This window comes from Nelusetta ayraudi, unplaced genomic scaffold (genome assembly GCF_046127955.1).
Source record: "Nelusetta ayraudi isolate G7.1 ecotype Tasmania unplaced genomic scaffold, CSIRO-AGI_Nayr_v1 ptg000097l, whole genome shotgun sequence".
Lineage (NCBI taxonomy): Eukaryota > Metazoa > Chordata > Actinopteri > Tetraodontiformes > Monacanthidae > Nelusetta > Nelusetta ayraudi.
The window spans coordinates 3,475,354-3,492,431 of NW_027466147.1; the positions used below are offsets into that span (position 1 = coordinate 3,475,354).

At 45.0% G+C, this 17,078-nt stretch overlaps 1 non-coding gene across 1 annotated transcript; it reads right to left on the reverse strand.

Annotated features, from left to right (window-relative positions):
- Positions 1-16,716: 16,716 nt before the first annotated feature.
- trnae-uuc (transfer RNA glutamic acid (anticodon UUC)) lies at positions 16,717-16,788 on the reverse strand. Its single transcript has one exon. It is a non-coding gene; the product is annotated as a tRNA-Glu (tRNA).
- Between the last annotated feature and the right edge of the window lie 290 nt (positions 16,789-17,078).

Sequence of the window (17,078 nt, forward strand, 5' to 3'; positions counted from 1 at the left end):
CCGTTCTTTTGTGCAGCCTGACTGAAGCTCGAGGGGCCTTGGCACACTGGGACATTAAAATCACCTTCACGTGCGCTGCAGCGTGAATTAGCCACAGGAGCACAGGAGAGGAAAGACTGATGAAAAAAAAGACAACGCTCACAGTTGAAGGTTTGAGGTACAGAGCCAGAGAGGCTTCAGCTAGCAGAGGAGCTGAGACACAGCAAGTTCCACGTTATTAAAGGATGGAGCTCAGGCGATTGTGGGGAGTGTTTCTTGATACGACACTAGGGGGCCCCGCTCGCTTCTGACTTTAATGAACAGCTCATACAAACAGCTCGTTCCGCAGTGGCGGCTGACTCTTGTTTGGAGTGTCTGCCGTTGAGCCCCAGGTGCTGACAATCAGGTGCATCGTCGGCACTTTGCATTTCCTTCCCTTACTTGTTGTGCTGGGTTAAATTTGCATCTCGTTTGTCACGCAGCCTTTGGCGCCCAGAGAGACGGCGGCGAACTTCCCAGCCAACTGTTGCGGATGTTGACGGGGAAAATTGTCGCGACTGCTTGCACACCTGCCTGGATTGAACGATGCGTTTGTAATGCGTAGCGGAGCCAATTTGGAATTTTTCTCACTCAGTCTGATGAAAGTGGGACATTGCATCGTGTTCTGTGTGAAGATATGCACAGCCAGTTCAGAAAAATATTTTGAATGTCTGTCAATGTGTGGAAAGAAAAACATATATATTTTTCAGTAGCAGCTCATTAAGAGCGATCTTATTTCTACTTCATCTGCTGACCCCAACCCCAACCCCAACCCTAACCCTAACCCCATATGCATCTTTCTTTTTTGTTTTCTCTGAGTGCTTTTTTTGTATTGTGGTGAATGAACTGATGTAATCTAAGAGCTTATCAAAGAGAAACGCAGCTGAAGTACCAGTGCCACAGTTCAGCAGTACCGAGCGTTTCTTAATATTCGTTCATACAATCTAAACGAAAAACAAATAGGATTCAGGTCTACTAATAGTAATTAGGAACAGGAGATAGAAAATAAGAGTCGTGCCATTTGTTGGTTGACTATGAGCTTAAAGCCTGTATGCTAGATAGAGTGCGAATGAATTTAGTGCAAATTAGCTTAACAAGGTAAACTGCTGGTTGCAGATGAGGACAAAATACTTTCCAATTAGATGACTGGGCACAATGTGCACTTCTGTGCCATTAACTTGATCAGGGGGCCACGGGCGAGACTCGATGTCTCTCATTTGGCTGTTTAATGACCGCCGATAAAGACCTGCGCACCTTTAAGTGAATAGACCTCATTTGTAGATAATCCACACGGTGACATTTAATAATTGCCGCATCGTTCGGCGTTATAGCTTCCTATTGATCGCTGAAACTCTGTCTGTGGCTTCGGAAGAGAACGCGTGCGTGAGGAAAATGGAAAAAATAGAAAGGGTGCAATGGACTGCGGTGGCCCGGGCTCAGCCACCTTTGTGTGTTTGTGTCTGACAGATGATGAGATTTCCTCTCTTCCCGCTCAGTGCAGCTCACCCTCTCTCTCTCTCTCTCCATCCCTCGGCCAGGTCGGCTGGGAGGATGTGATCATTGCTAACGTTCGTGTCACTGACTCCCCCCCCCCCCCCCACCCGCCTCCCGGCGACAGGCGCCAAACTTATTCCCTTTACTGTTCATACATCAAATGCGGTCAATACGTGCTAAACCTGAGCTGCCGCGTGTCCTCCCCGGCAATATGCCACTGACCTCATGTGCAGCGGTGATCCGTCACTCTTGGTGTCCAGCTAAATGTGACCCGGGTCAATGTGCCTGCGGCACAACTTACAAAATGGATTTAGTTTAGCAGCGTTTTTTAAGATTTCACAGCTTAAATGTGGAATATTTGGAGATTTTCAAGGAGGAACATCAATTTCAAGTGGTTCCATTTTAGACTGCAGCGCTCTTCCACTCAAGTCCACTTTGGGTCTCCCGTACCCTCCCTCTCCCCAGCTTGCCAGTGAACTACGGTGGCCTGCCAGCACAAACCTGGACACCTCTTCTATAGGTAGAAAAAACAAATTACTTTTATTGTACTGTGAGTATACAATTGTATTTATGTATTTATGGCCAGTATGTTAAACTTAATGTGACATATTTCTAACATTTTTAAATGAGAAACTCAGCAATGACAGAACCGATGAAGACTGACGGTCAGAGCGGTCGAGTCGCACAACAATTCTATTTCCTCCTATTTCCTCTGTGGTGCTTTGTGGGGCTGCTTGCCGGGTCCTGAACATGACAGTTGCAGTCGGGTGCCCATTAAGAACAGACCAGTGTGTTCCCACACCTTCTTTTTCTTCTTTTTCTGATTCCTGTTTTGAAAGGAATTCTGTAGTGGTGATTTTGCAAAGGGAGGGTGAGACGTTCACGTCCTCCTGCTGGAAGATATTCCCATTTTTTTTCATTCTTCCACCCAAACCAGGTGCACTCCTCTGCCGGCAGCCTCTTCTCTTTTGAACGTTTGCTTGGATTCTTCCTGCACGTCGACTCTGACAGCTTTTGGAAATATATTGCGTGACCTATCTGATCAAAAAGTAATGTGATCGGCTGAATTTGTTCTGTTTTTACGATATTATTAAATGATTCAGATCGGACGGAGAGCACCCGCTGCGGTGTGAAAGTGTTTTTTTTTTTTTTGATTTTTGGTGCGGATGAAACGAAGCGAGCTTTGGATGTGAAGGGGATCTGAGCAGAGAGCGAGGAACCCAACAGCTGGCCTGGTGTCCCTTTCCCCTTTTTTATTCTAGTTAGAATATTCCTATTCCAAACTATTATCATCCAGCCTACATTCGTGGGAAATGTGTTTGTGACAAGCGTGACAATGCAAATTTCTCTTAGAGATTAATAAAGTATTCATCTATCTATCTATCTACCTACCTACCTACCTGTCTGTCTGTCTATCTATCTATCTATGTTCTCTTGGTCGCTTGAGTCTCCAGCATTTGTGGCTTCCAGGTCGTTCCTTCTGTCCTTTGTTGCTTCTTGCTCTTTTCATGCAGACTTAAGGAGGGTAAAAATTAATTCATTCATTGAAATAAAGTAGTCAGTATGCGCGGGTCTCCGTGCGCTCTGAGCAGTATTTCTAACGATGCTTATTGTATTATTGATATATTAAGTATTGACCACATCCTCGAGAAGAGAGCTCTGTCCTAAACTTCATTTGCAAAACGCGTTCATATTTGACCTTCCACATCCTGGATATACCGAAGAAAGCTTTTTGAATATCAAACATTTGCTCAGATGTTGATCGGGGGGGGGGGGGGGGGGTCAGTATTCCATATAGCAATACGTACATAAGCACAGAAGTGACACGGCGCTGTGAAGGGCATGATCCAAGCTGTCACACTAATTGGACGGCCAAAATGGAAAATAAACACAAGGGTGTGCGTCTCGAGGGTGAGCAATGATGTAAGTAAGCATTAGATATTAATGCATGATTCCCCCATGACATTGTCTATGTCCCCAGCCACTCAGCAGCTATTGGCTTGCCTTGAACGCAGAGCAAATTGTCCAGTTTCATTGAGTTTTGAATAAAGAGGTTCCAGCGTTGCGAGGCGTCGCTCACGTTCGTCGCATTCATTCGCTCCGCTCTCAGTGCTTTTTTTTTGTTTTTGAAATACAAACTTCATGATGATTAATGATTGATGGATTATCACTTGTTTAGGATGACTGCCATCAGCGCAGCATATCCCATCCAAACACCAACACACCATCTGTACAAATGTTCTTTTCTCTTTCTGGTAGAACTTGCGCCGACACACACACACACACACAGGCAAAGATACCCAAGAAAAATAAATAAATAAATAAATAAATAAAAATGTTCTTGGAGATACACACAGTGGAAATGCAGGTGGATGATCGCAGCTGCTTCACACGTCTAAGAGCTCCAGTTAGAGCTGCAAACCAAAGGCCTGCGGGACTACATCGTCTGCAAACAGCAGAGATGTGATCCTCAGGTCACTGAAGCGAGGACCTGAACCGAAGCGAGCGACGAGCAGAAACAGAGGGAGGTGGGAAACCCAAAAGAAACAGGTGTTCGACTTAAAGTTGCTGGACTGCTTTGAGTCAAAGTGAAAATAGTGGATGGAGGTTAGCGGGTAGAAAAGTGGGGGAACATCAGAAATGGACACTTGCAAAAACAAGCGCGTTCATTCTGGTTTAAAGCAGCCACTTTCATTTTCGCCCTGCATTTTCCCGCTCGTGCGCCACATGACGACTCAAGCAGGCAAAACAAAGGGGAATTCATCCGATGTTCTTTTACAGTCATGTTTTCCAGACATGAAGTCAAGAAAAAATAAAAAAATAAAAAGCCTCCCTGAAGAGTCATCAGCTTCAGGCTCTTTATCTACACACCATCGGGACAGACAGGCTTTATTAAGATGTTGACCAGACTCCAGGTACATTTAATGTATTTTTTTCTGTCATGTTTTTAATTTCCCATGTTGCTGATGTACAGTAATCTTTAAGCTTTAATAGAATAAAAGGTGTGCATGCAGCTGCTTGTCAGGAAAATTCTGCAGGTTAGTTCAACATTTCTTTTTTTTTTTGTCTTCACTCATTACAGACAATTTTTATTTATTTTATTTATTTTATTGTTTGTGTAAAATAAATAATAATTACATTTGAAGTTGCATGAATCAGTGATTGAGAACTGAACTTGAAGAGAGGCAAAATATGGAATGAAATGAGGGCAGCGATGCAAGAGGATGCTGCCTCATGTTTGATGCCAAATTAGATTTTGGTTGTTAAAAAGGGACAGAGAAGACAAATGAAATGCAGTAAAACCAGCCATTCCAAATGGTTTAATAATTGACAGTAAATATATTTTTGATAACTGATCCTTTAATAATAAGAATGATAATTACGATGATAATCATAATGTCTTTTCAGTTGCTATTCTTAATGTTTAGCAGCAAGGATACAAACATTGTAGCAGGATATAAACTGTTAGACAACTAAAGTCAGGAACTCATCTCGCTGGACTTGTTAAATAATAATATCAATATTATATACCATCATTAATTTCAAAGAAAGTTACATACTGCTTTTTAAAGTAGAAGTGAAAACTAAAGCCCCAGTGAGGCCCAAGGCAACAACAACAACAAAAAAATCTAACAATAACTTCAAAATGAGATCCTCGGAAGGTTCATCTCAGTGGATTCAATCTCGTGACTTAAGAGGATAAAAGAGAATGGACCATGTGACAACTCTGCAGCCCAGAGCAGGAGGGCAAAGGTCATAACTGAGGAATTATTATTTCTCCACGATGAACTTTTACCAGACAGATATTCATGAAAGATTGCCTCATGCACCGTAATGCACACACCTGCGCACGCCACCACATCCGTCTCACTGACCCCATCATGACCTCCTATAATTCTGCTCGTGTGTTTCACAGCCAAAGCATATTGATTCATAGCCGCTCTTAGCATGAGCGCTAGCTGAAGGGCGGCGCTAATGGAGCAGGGCCGGCGGCAGGCAGCGGCGGCCGTATTTCTGGAGGAACCTGTACATTTACAGCCAAAGTCACATAAACTGGCTCAAGGCGAAAGCCATCGCACGCTTTGGGGAAAACTACCGAGGCTTAAAATTTATAATGCAGGACCTCGTCCACGGACGTGCTCGGGTTAACAGACCAACTGACTTCACAGTAGTGATGGGCGATGACGTATTTCTCAAATTCGATTGGCTTGGTGGAATCTTCATTTTGTTTATTTTGGCCGAGATCTCAATCTCAAGTCATTTTTTATTTATTTATTTATTTATTTATTTTTATAATTTTCTCCTTTTTTTGCTTAGTCATTCGAATTTAGGCATCCTTTTTTTCTTTAATTGCATGAGTTTATTTTCATTATTAAAACCAAGCAAAAAAAAATAAAAATAAAAATAAATCTTTGACCCAACCCCAGTGTCTGGTTCTAATCAGTGCAATGCCGTCTCTGTCTGAGCCACTTTGTTGAAGAGGCCGTAACTCTCAATCTAAAAACTCGACAGACCCTGATTGGACAGACAATAATAGGAAGATATGAGGCATTCTCAACGACGACGACGACGACGATGATGATTAAATTGCATGTGCTTGATGGCTCCTCCTCCCCCTCCCCCTCCCCCTCCACCCCACCCCATCGCTTGTAAATTATTTAGATAACACTTTCAAGATGTAGCACCATTTCAGCGAGGGAAAGTTTTCAGGCTCTCTGTTCGCAGGCCGTAGATCTTCCGGCGAGGGGAAAACGGCCTCATTCAGCAGGAAATTATTTGCCGCTCGGAAAACTTTTTTTCTCCGCAAAACCAAAAACTCAGCAGTCAGCTCTGAACTTTGCCCACTTTAATATTTGCATGGCGGAGAGGTGCTGGTCGGCGGTGACGAGAGCCAATAACCCTTTCCCCCCCCGACCCCGACCCCAGTCGCTCACTCACTCACTGCTGCCCCTCCGATCGACTTCTGCTGGCCCCTGTTAAGAGAAGCAGCAGGTTGATCTGAGCGGCAGCTGTCGTATCGACGAGGAGCCACACCCTCCACGCTGACGTCTCTCTCGCTCTCTTTCTCTTTCCCTCGCCGTCTTCCGGCACTCCCCCCTCCCCCACCCCCCACCCCCCTGTGGTATTTGTGGCTCGTCGCCAGGCTTCTGAGCGTTTGATCTTTGGAGGAACTTATTTTTTTCCTGGCGGCAACGGGGAGGCCTCGGAGACACGAGAGAGACGGCAAGCAAGACTCAGACGAAAGGAAAAGGTCGAGTTGAGACGGAGACGACGCGCCGCATGAAACAAAAATAGCGAGAGCACCGGCGTCGCCGAGAGAATCCTCTGGGGGGCGACGTGTGATGAGATTCATGTGCCACGGGGGGTCGAAATTAAAGTTTCACAGAACTTTAAGTAAAGCCTATTTATGGGAGCAATTTTCATATTCATGCAATATTTCACACCCCGCTCGCTCGCAAACTCAAAGCCTCGCAAAAACGCACAAACACACACACACACAAGTTCTTCTCCAGCTCAATTGGTTGGGTGGGGAGGTTGTGGAGGGGAGGGCGGTGGGGGTGGTGGTGGGGGGGTGGGGGGGGTGCTCACACAACGCGTCGAGCGAGGACAATCCGGCCGGCGAGCGGCATAAATTATCAAGCTGAAGCTGAAAATAGCAAAGATGGCAATTTGGAGGGAAAAATACAAACGTTAGGACAGGGGGGGGAGCGGGGAGGGGTCCAATATAACAAGGGGGGGGGCAGGAAATTCACTTGTGATCCTTGGAGATTCTATATTAGCTGTAAATTGTGTGACTCACCCGCATGCAACGCGGCTAATGAAGGACTCAGTCTGACGTCGGTGGTGGTTTTGGTGGTTTTGGTGCTTGCTTTTTAAGGGTCTCGGTCTCGTCTCGGACTGGACGGGCCCGGGTTTTCTTAATCAAGAGCGGTTAAGACTCAGCCAATGACACGATAATAACGGAAATAATAAGGGAAAATAATCCGCTGCTGCCGTTTCACGCTGTGTTTGTGACATCCGGAGTGACGCCCTGCTCTCTTATTGCTAGTAGTTCATTTATTTCTTTAATTTCATGAAGCAAAGTTGTTTTTTTCAAAATGGTTCAAAATATTTGGCAAAAGCAGCAACATTATCAAAGAACATTGTTAAAAGACACCTTGCTGAAGAGAGATGTTGCTGTTCGATTTAGCAGCAAACTGGAATTTAAAAAAGATACTGCTCATTTTTTCTGTTTTCTCGTTATTTTTTTCTTTGATAAATAAAGTCTTAGTCTAGTCTTGGTCTCGAACTCCAATAGTCTTGGTCTGGTCTTGATCTCCATACTCTCCAGTCTTGATGATGTCTCGGTCTTGACTGCGGCACTATTTTTTTTCTCCCCCCCCCCACGATCTCCGTCGCTCCCACTTTCCCACGCTGTCAAAACTCGCGCTTTTTCTTTCGAGTTCCATCTCCAAAATGTCGAGCTTCAGAGCTCATTGGAAATGCGTCGCGTTAATGGGGCCCCGAGTCCTTCCCCGCTGTTAACCTCATTGAACGGCTTTTAGTTCATTTCTCTTTTATTGAATTTTCATTAACGGCCGCGACAAGTGTGAACCTGCTAATACGGGATATTTGCCCTGAAGGGAGCTCCTCAAGCCTCTCCTGGGGCTACCCCCCCCACCCCCCTCCTAATACCTGGTAGGCGCTTCATCTTACTGAGAAATATTCTTTCCTATCAGCCCTGCAGATGTTAAAGGCCATTAATCAAAACCAGCTAAGCTCTTAAACCACAAAGTAGCTTCACGCTTGGTTTTAGAGCCTCTTCTCTTGCATTATCCAGAGCAGTGGTTGAAGTTTGTTGCCCAGGATGAATTCCTTTCCTTTGAATCATAAATAAACAATCAAACAATAAATATAGATTTTTTTTTGCATTACCAACACTAAAAATACATATTTAAAAAAATAAAATAAAACTAATAATAATTAATAATAAAGTCAAAATTAATTAAATTACAGTGCATTAAAAGTACTTTGGTTTTTTTCTACCTTTGAAATGGTTCTCATATATATCTCTATATATATGTATATATATAGAGAGAGATATATATACACATATGTGTATATATATATGTCAAGGGTCTTGCTCCCACTTCAAATAAACCAACGAAGAAGAAGGCGGACGATTTATCCAGGCATGTGTGGGTGTGCGGATGGCCACTGTAGTTCACTGGCAAGCTCAGGAGGTGGAGGGAGAGAGGCTGAGCGCTGCACTCTAAAATGTAACCACTTGATGTCACTGTTTCTTCTCAAAATCTCCAAACATGACAGACTCAACCTTTAACGTCTGCAAACATGCACTTTGTCAAGGGATCCATGGATCCATGGATTTCCTTCTCACGTGCAGTTGCACTATGAAACTGGAGGGAGACTTTCATAGGCAAAAACCAAAACAGCAAAAAGAAGATGTGTTTGATCTGCGGAGGTGTTCGGACGTTCCAGTAAACTCCGGCTGACGACTTCCTCAGCCTGGAGTTCTTGGCCAGCGGAGGGAGCCGCGTCCCGTTTGACCCGATGAAGATCTCCGTCCATCAGGCGGCGCTTTATGGCCTAATAAAGGCGTCGGCGGAGCGTTATACAGCGTGCGGGCTGGCAGCCATCGATCTGCAGCCACACCCAGGCTCGCTGTCGCTCCGTCCTTCTCGGTAATCACCTACCGGCGCTGAACAGCCTCCTTGTTGTTCGGCGACGTGTTCATCGCTGCAGTAAAATAAAAGGAGATTGACAACATGCAAGCGAGCGAGGCATTGAGGCCTGCTTCCAAGGAGCCCGGCAGGGAGGGTGCAGGGTGGGGAGGAATCATCTGCCGTGCTTCCTCACTGTATACATTTACATTAATCTCGCCAATTAGAAAAACATAATGTGCTAATTTGTCCGCGTTGGAAAGCCCGTCCTCCCTCCTTCTGGAGGAGGTCAGATGAAGTCCAGCGACACGCGAGTGTCGTGCGGTTTGGGCGTCCTCGGCAAACCCACCATGCATGATCAAATTGTGTGTTTTAAATATGTACATGTATAAAATATACACAAGACTGAGGTGGAATGTGTGACGATTTGAATTCGGCCTAAACGTTGTTGCTAATCCGTGTTTTCCAATCAGTATTTTTCAACCTTTTGCTGAGCCACGACACATTTTTAACGTCGAAAAGAATCCCACGGCTCACCACCGACCAAAAACATTATTTAAAAACGCACTTTCTAGCCTGGTAATGACAACATAGTCTCTTAATCTACTGTCCAACTCAGTGTGAAACCTGGGAACTTATCTACCACACGCTCATCGTTTGTCTTTCTTTCTGAATTATTTTCTGCGTTCCATATCTCTTTTGTCCACTGGAACCCAAAATTGCCTCGGCCTCAGTGGCTTTTATCAGCAGCGATGAATCACATCCGGTTGTTTAATTAGCGGCTGCGTTTCCTGCGGCCGCTCTGGTTCCCGACACTGAGACGCTGCAGCGGACGGGGAGCCGAGCCGAGCCGAGCCTCGGCCTCGGCCTCGGCCGACCTTGCCGCTGCGGGACGCGCCAGCGTCGGTGGAGACGCGCGGGAAACACGTGCGCACCCAGATGACGTCTCGGACGCGGAGTGAATGTGAATCATCACATATTACGCTCGCTAAAAAAACCACTGACGGCAAACTGAAGTGAATTAGCCCCTTAAGTGCTGCCGCCTTTTAGTTACGCCAGAGTTGATGCATCATCACACTTAACTGGCTTATTTCCTCTAAATAAGAAGATTCTGTTTGGGGAGGCATTTTCCATTTAATGTTTAATGTTTTTTTTATTCTCTTCCCCCCCTATTTCTTTTTCTTCTTCTTGTTGTAAAGCTCGAGCCCTATCAGCACATTAAAACTTTGTGCAAACGCGACATCCGAATGAGATCCAACTTGACACGTTTGACTCGGGGCTTAATGTCACGGCGGCGGATCCGACTGTGTGCAACCGTGTGCGTAAACACACAGCGCCAGTTATCTGGCAGCGTGAGTTCATTAAGTGTCAACAGCTGAAGCGCTTAGGGTCGCGTTGATCCCTTAAAGTCAGCGTTTTCACTCAAAATCATATCGCAAATAAGGGGGAGTGGGGAGGGTGGGGGGGGGGGGCGGTTTGTTTTCTAAACAGCCTAACTGACATATGAAATTCCCAAGCCTGGGGAAAGCATTATAAATTCATTAGCTGTCAGCTGGATGTTGCTCTCGAGCTGTTGAACGCTGAGCCAAAACAAAAAAAAAATCACGTCGGAATGAACGCAGCTCTGAGGACTTTGAGCGGCCAAGCCGCCATTTTCATCGGTCACATGTGAAAAAATAAAAGTCTCGTCAGTGTCCATCTCAACTTTATTTACAACAGCACAATTCATTACAACTTAACTCAAAGTGCTTTACATTGAAGAGCAGTAAACGTTTGAATTTGAAACGATAAAAATGCACATGACACTCGGTGTTTTGTGTTGGGAGCCAATGAAATGATTTCAGACACACACACACACACACACACACACACACGGGTTGGTCTATTAATGAGGCTGTGATCAGGATGGTTTTATGTTGCCGACCTGCTGACAAGTAAGAGTCCCAATAAAGAGCTGTTCCAGCTGTTCCTGCAAAGATTGTGTGTATGTGAGAGAGAGAGAGAGAGAGAGAGAGGGAGAGGGAGAGACAACGAGAGAGAGAGAGAGAGGGAGAGGGAGATGAAGGAATTATCTCTTAATCTCTCCCACCAGGTGTTTGATGGCAAAAGGTTGTTAACTAAACAAGCACAAATACAAAGCAGAATTCAGTGCTTTCCCTCGCCAGAAATGCAATGATCTGACCGCTGCGCTTGATTGTGCCTCAAAAGTCCCTTCATTGTCCACCGACACCTTGGAACTCTGCAGTTTAAGCGTCTTGCACACAAAGACTCAGGGACAATTAGCATTACGGTCGTCGGCTCACTCTCGCTATAATGAGAACGGGGACAAAGAAGGAGCGAGGAAGTGGCGAGAGGCAGACTCGGAGGGGTAATTAGCCACCTGCGAGTGGAGAATTACACACACGCACCTGTGCTATAGACAAAGTGAGGAGACGCTTCTGAATAGTTTTTCATCCTAATTACGGCTCAATGAGCGGCCGGATGTGTTTCAATTGGCCAACATCGACTATTCTCAATTTTCATTTTGGGTGAAAAACCTCCGACAGACAGATTTGCGCATCCGATTGGCCACATCATCACTTTGCAAATGTCGTGGCAGGGGATCACACAGGGGAAATTCTGATAATTGTTGCCACAGGTTTAAATATGAGCAATGTCAATGAGCTCCAACGTAAAATCCCTTTGCAATGGAACTAAAGGCCATTTGGATCCATGGAGCGATGCCTTAACAACCCAGGGAACGCTGTGTGTCCCTTCACGAAGCGCATGTTTGCAGACATTACAGGTTAAGTACGTAATCTTTGGAGATTTTCAGAAGAAACAGCGCCATCAGGTGGTTACATTTTAGATTGCAGCGCTCTTTCACTCCCCTTCCCTCCCCCGAACTTGCCAGTAAACTACGTTGGCCTTTGCTCCCACACCTGGTCACACCTTGTCCACCTTCATCTTCGTTTATTTTATTATTCGGTTTATTTGAGGGCGTGACCGTTCAGCCTAAATACGGAACTAGTTCTCAGGTGAGCTGGATTGTCCACACCGGGCTTCCTTAGAAATATGGCAGTGCAAGATGGCAACTAACTGGGAGCAAGACCCTTGCGATGTGTATATTTGTGTATATAAAAATAATAATTTATGGGCAGTATATTAAGCTTTTACCAACATAAATATCCAAATACAAAGAGCATCCAAATATCCATGAATATCATTCATCATTCATTCATCTTCTATACCCGCTGATTCCTATTCAGGGTCACGGGGGTCTGCTGGAGCCCCTCCCAGCTGTCTTAGGGTGAAGGCAGGGTGACACCCTGGACAAGTCGCCAGTTCATCGCAGGGCGATCCATGAATTATTCAGACAAATTATTGCTATAATGTTTTTTTAAGTGCAAAAGCAACAAAGCCAGCTGTTTTTGCGCGCCTCGCACATTGATCCACCAGAACCTCGACCAAGATCAACCCTTGTGTGACCTCTGACCCGACGCTCCTCGCTCTTCTTCTATTTTCTTCCTCTCTGCTGCAAAAACAAATCCTGCACAGGTTTGGTTTTAGAGACTGGCTGCAAGAACTACCAGCCACCGCGCAGAAAAGAAGTCCAATTGTGCCAAAAAGCAGTTGAATGTGCCTCTTAGTCTCTTGCTCGCTGTGAGAAAAGACCCCGCTAAACTGGTTCTGGGCCTGGAGAGGCTATTGAGGGGGGTGTGAAGAGCCTCGTTCTCGCCCGTAACACATCATTTAACCATCACAACAACTCCGCAGTGCTATAATTATGGGGGAAATCTCACACAGTTCCTCTTTAATTGCATCGCACCAGTGGGACAACATTCCACTTCATAAAAAGTGTTGCAGAAGCAGCAAAAGAAGCATAACGGCACTGATTATTGCAGTCTCCCACCATCACTTCCCGCACACACACAAAGCAAGTGCGAAGCAAGCCAGTGGCCAAAGCTGGGTCTCTGATATACAGTATCTGAAGTGCTGGTCTTGTGTGAATATTTCTGCGTCGCGAGAGTCTTGAGAACTGTTTCGTAATGTTATTTAATGTCCGGGCCCCTCGTTCATAAGCTGCAGAGATCCTATGGGGAGTCGCATTTTCCACAATCGTCTTGATTGCAAATCTTATTTGTATTTGAGAGGATTTGTAAATGAAACCAAAAGAGAGTGAATTGCCTCATATCTTAAACGGTCCCACGGATACAGAAAAGGCCAGGACCCAGACCCACCAGTGGTGGGTGTCACTCCGAACACTGAAGAAGTCCTCCGTTCCCTCCTCACCTTTTCATTGCATCGCCACCTCCCGACAACCTCGCATTTTTCAAAAATGGATTTTTAATTGCCCGCGGAAGCACAAACAGAGCGGCGATGCGAAGTTGCTCTGTGATGCATGCAAATGGAGCTCCTTTGTAATTAAACTCAACTGAGTCATTAGAAAGGGAATTGGAAAAATTTGCCAAACGAAAGCAAAACCCACAAAAAAAAAAAAAAAAACTTTCTTTTGAAATTTATCAGCAGCGTGCGAGAACAGATCCACGCACGAGCGCTGAATAAAGCATCGCCACGCTGTGAGTGGAGTTTATCACTTCAGCCACAGCACAAAAAGTTGTGTGGAAATGTAAGCATGACTCAGAGTTTAGGCCGTTTGGCTTTGGGATGCAATTACAGCGAAAATGTTTTCGCTGAACTTAATTTGACCTTTTTATTTGAATACACACACACACACACACACACATGTATATAATTTTTTTTTTACACGGTATTGTCATTTAATTTCTATATTATTAAGAAATACTGACACCTAAAACTTCTGAAGGTGCATGGTGGGATACATTGAATTAAGACTATATATTGAATACTGATTGGACGCCGCTACTTTTTCTTGCAGTTCACTCACCGCTGTTTTTTTCAAACATACCCCGAAAATTCCCCAATTTCTTTTCATAGTATTCAAGAATAAATGTTCTGCAAACACAATAGTCCAGCCCGTTTATTCAAACTTTCAATTTTCAAGTCGCACATTCTTCCGATTTTTCCTTTTCGGCTGATCTTAAAAGTCGGACCCCTGTGAAAACGTGCTTTGTCAGAAAACGGCCTGCGACGAGGAAGGGGAATTTTAAAAAGCTTATTGACATCTTCTGAGCATAGAGAATACATTATGCACTCCAAGTGGCACATGAAAGTTTCATTTCCATCCAGAGGAAGAGAAAAGCAGAGCAGGGGAGCTGCGGAGTTTTGTTCTCTTCTAATTGTGCTATGTTTAAAATTGTCACCAGACCTCAGCGGTGAGCCTCCTGCGACCTGAACACTGTCTTTGTTGTCTCTTTGGGGAAGGGCTCTGCAAATAGACGCGACGCTGGGCGTCGGCGGCGCTCCCATCAAAGACTAATAACGGGGCCTCTGCTATTTCATTAAAGGCAGAGCGGGGGTAATGCAGACACTTTAAAACAGAGTGGCTGCATTTCTCGGCACGCACGCGGCCTTTGCTTTTGCGCTGCTCGAGTCATTAGAACGACAAATGCTCGGAAATAAATTATTTCCGAGCGCACGCACATTCACCGGCAAAGTTGAGACGTTTCGTCTGGCAGGCTCACTGTCATCGCTCCCCAAAGATCTCGTCTGTGAATAGAACCCACTCCCCCCCCCCCCCCAGGAAATAAATCAAGTTAACAGTCGCCGTTCGCCAGAATATTGGATAAATAATTGCGACTCATAAATTAAAGATGACAGAGAACAAAGGCTGTGTACCGTCAGGAGAGTTTCTGGAGCGGCGCTTAAAAAAAAAAAATTAAAAAAAAAGAGCCGGAGATGAAAAAAAAAAGAATGAAAAAAATAACATTATGCCATCATTGATATTAACAACCTTCGCTCCCTTTGAACAGTTTGCTCATGCAAAGTCGAGTGAGGGCGCTCTATTTACTTTTAGTCCTTCGAAACATGCACCGTTATTTGCCTTTTGGATTTTCTATTGGAAAGCGTGTCGGGTGTATCTGGTCTTTGGAAGCGATCGGGGATCGCAGGTTTTTGAAGCCAGAAGAGGCTTCAGGATCACAAGGACGGGATGCTCGTAGACGTATTAAAGTTATACTTCTGTGGAGAAAGACTTTTTTTTTTTTTTTGCAATTTATCGGAAAAAAAGTTTCTGTTCACAGGCTGATGCCAAATTAATTTTAACTCCATGATGAAATTTGCCCCCCAGAGCTGCGGCGATGATCAGCATTTTTTTTTTTTCAGCACCTTAGACTGCACAAACTGAACTGGGTCAAAGCGCTGAGCTCCTTCCCGCTGACGCCTGGATATCAGGCCGTGGCCCCTTTTGATTATCACACATTTCATAGATTTACAAGTTTAGAAATTAAATTCAGAGATGTAACACAAATGAACACTGCATCTCAGTGTGTGTTTTGATTGTGAGCAAAGTTAAGAACACAAAAATAGCTCTGCTCTTTCCACGGCAGTTTTTCTATTGAATACAATTGGGTATGTTTTTGTTACAACAGGAAAAGGCAGTGTCAGGAAGGATGCTTCTGCCCCTGCACTGTAGTGGATGTCATGGGTATGCGGCTACTCTAAGCCCAGGACCCCCCCCCGAGACCTTTCAGTTCTGCTCCCTTCGCTCTACACTTGAAGTAGCCCCGCCTGTCATCTGCACGCCGTCCAAGCTCCTGAACTGCATGGATGACACACTGTTATGTGTCCAGTGACCTGGAGCAGTCATGAACAACAATGACCTGAGCCTAAATCAGCTCAGTGTTCAACCTGGCACTAGGAGGTGGTGGGTTTGATCCCCGGGTGAGTCCTACCCATTGTTACCCATTGCCTCCTTGCTTGGCACTCGGTATTTGGGGGGTTGGACTTTGGGGCTACCTCAAGTGGATGGGTCAAATGTAGCGGTCGAATAGGACAAAGCACTGTCAGTTCTACCCTATGAGTGCGTGAGCACTCAGGGACTCCAGTGGGAGCTGACCAATAGTTCTGTCACCAAGAAGCAAAAGCAGACGATGTACTTGGTGGAGCTGAAAAAAAAAAGACAGAAAGAAAGAAAAAACCTCACTTGCCAGAGACCATAGTGGACTTTTACACCACCATCGTGGAGTCCATCCTCACCTCCTCCATCACCATCTGGTGTGCTGTCGTGATGGCCAAGGACAAGAACAGACTGTAGCCCATCATTTGCTCTGTGGAGAAGGTGACGTTGTGCAATCTGCCTTCCCGATAGGACCCGCGTGCCTCCAGGACCTCGAAGCGTGCAAGGGAGCTTGTGGCTTCTTCTCCCACACTAGACCAAAAACTTTCTGAAACCCTCCCCCTCTGGAGGCAGGAAGCTGCAGACTGTTCAAGACCAAAAACCACACAGCGTAAAAATAGCATCCAGCTGGTCCCACCAACAAGGACAGGGTGTCCAACTGTGACGGTTATATTTGCTGGAACATCAAATCCAAGTCTGCCGTAGCTGAAGATCGACATACTGTGTACACACTGTTAACAGGATTTTGATTCTCATCAGATAATGCAACTCCTTTATGTTTTGTTTAATGTAGAAAATAATTAGTTCCCATACCGGGAGTCGAACCCGGGCCGCCTGGGTGAAAACCAGGAATCCTAACCGCTAGACCATATGGGATTGTGAGATAATCAGCTGAGCCTTTTTGACTTATTTTCCTCTCAAAATATTTATATGGCTTTACTTTGCACAAAATGAGAAAAAAAACATGAGCACCAAATATCAATATCTTTATAGACGACACCAAAACATCCATAAACACCGTAAAAAAATGTCATTAGTCATAGAGCTCATCCTCACCTTCCTTTGGGCTCTTCACCAGATCGCTATGCAAAGTAAATCCAAACTGTTTAGAAAAAGTTTTATTTGGTATCAGCTTCACCGCACTTTATTTTTTCTTCTTCTATGCC